This window comes from Cibotium barometz, chromosome 51 (assembly GCF_041138505.1).
Source record: "Cibotium barometz isolate CiBa-2024 chromosome 51, ASM4113850v1, whole genome shotgun sequence".
Taxonomy (NCBI): domain Eukaryota; kingdom Viridiplantae; phylum Streptophyta; class Polypodiopsida; order Cyatheales; family Cibotiaceae; genus Cibotium; species Cibotium barometz.
The window spans coordinates 7,506,494-7,508,558 of NC_141096.1; the positions used below are offsets into that span (position 1 = coordinate 7,506,494).

General features: G+C 37.0%; 1 long non-coding RNA gene across 1 annotated transcript; it reads left to right on the forward strand.

Moving 5' to 3' along the window:
- Positions 1-205: 205 nt before the first annotated feature.
- Positions 206-811, forward strand: LOC147609271 (uncharacterized). Its single transcript, XR_015264219.1, has 3 exons — positions 206-338; positions 428-486; positions 592-811. It is a non-coding gene; the product is annotated as an uncharacterized LOC147609271 (long non-coding RNA).
- Positions 812-2,065: the final 1,254 nt, after the last annotated feature.

Here is a 2,065-nt window from a genome sequence, read left to right on the forward strand (position 1 = left end):
TATAGTAACGTATAGTGTAAGAATATTAACAAAGAAAAGGGGCGAGTTGGAAAGTATAAAAAGGTTGCCGTCTTCATAGCGTAGAAGCGTGGGTCACGAGATGTGGGCTAACTGTGTTAAAAAATTGAACGAACAGAATGATCAACCTTACTTGCAACGATAGGCTGAGATGGGCACGTAACTGCGGGGCCTTCAAATAGCTGAACTCGCCAAACTACTTGCAAGCCACTTCTCTTCTTCTTCTTCTCGCAACATGAAGCTGCTTTCTGTCCAAAGCATGACCATCGCCCTTGTCATTATTGCTTACGTGACGCCCGCACAGGCATCCGATGGACCCGGTGTGTTCACTCTTGCCCTTTTAATCATCATCATAATCTTCATTAATACTCTGTAATCTTTATGATATTGGTTTTCGGGTTAAACGCAGGCTTGGAGGTGGCCGTTGCGCACGTTGCAGCTGCACCTACTATGAAATTGCCCGTCAAGGTCCTTGACCAGAGTTATTAGTACGATTAATGTGCCGTTAATTGCTTTTCAAATGCGCCAAAATCTTAATTTCATTCCTTTTTCTTCTTCTTCATCTAATTACAGAAGCTCGATGAGATTAAGGGAGCGTCGGCAGTTGCACAACAGCAGTGGGGCCAGTCTGGATCATCTGGAAGCAACTGCTGCTAGTTTATGATAGAATTGTGGCTTTGTAAACACCCAAAATTTGATAATGGCTTCTTACAGCTCTCCTTCATAGTTGAACCTTTCTGGCAATGTTTTATTTATTGGTTAAGTTATTATTTCCAGTCGAAGTGAAGTTTTTTAAAAATATATTTTAAAAGAAGCCCCTTTCTGAGAGGATGCAATGCAGCATTGCACCACTCTCACAGACACCACAGATATCAAGTTCCAACCCGGGTCTATAAGCCGGGTCTATTCATTTGGGTAAAGTAGAATGAGGGATTTTTTTTTGCGAGCTTTTTTTGCCGAGCTTTTTGGAGCAATGAACAAGGAGTCCGAGCTTTGCAAAGGACCATGAACTTACTATGAGCTTTGTAAAGGACCAGGAACTTACTTACATATAAATAACAAGCTTTGAAAGATCAACAATATAAATTTCAGTCTGTTAAAGATCTAGTCCCCATAAAAATATTAATAATTACAAAGTCTTTTGATCCACATCATACTTATTGATATAATTACATATATTCATATACCTATCTAAATTCATGCACCTCATACATATACATATACACATACAAAAGATACATATACATACATACATGCAAGAGCTACCCTACATACTAACATATATATATACATACATACATACATACTTTCTTACTTACTTAAATATAAAAAACAATCCTTTAAAGATAAAAAATGTATATATCGATCTTTAAAATTCCAAACCATGAAAATCTCGATTACAAAGTCTTTTGATCCACATCATACTTATTGATATAATTATATATATCTACCTAAATTCATACACCTCGTACATATACATATACATACATACATACAAGAGCTACCTACGCAGCACTAACATATATACATACATTACATATATACTTTCTTACTTACTTAAATATATAACACAATCTTTTAAAGATCAAAAATGTATATATCGATCTTTAAACTTCCAAACCATGACAGTCTCGATTACAAAGTCTTTTGATCCACAAATTATAGCATTCTTCTACGTGTCATCCTGACCTAATGAGAAATCTCCCAGACATACTTTGGCTACCTCCATGTCATTCTCTATCCCCATATAGTGCCTTTTTAACTCTTGGCATGCACGTCCCAAGCCTCCACATCCCGCAAAAACGTCCAAGACACCATCTCCTTCACTTGAGAAGGTCTCCACTAGCCACCTACAATGAAATACAATCATAAACGTGCATCTAAGTATTTTGAAAAAGTAGCTATGAAAATGAACAGAATGAAAATTGTCTCACCTAAAGAACATAGGAGATCTTTCTGCACCACCTCGAATGTAGCGCTCCAAGACCGTCATGCGTTGGAATGGATGCTTCTTATTCTTCTCAAAAATGAAATTTCGTTGAGCGTT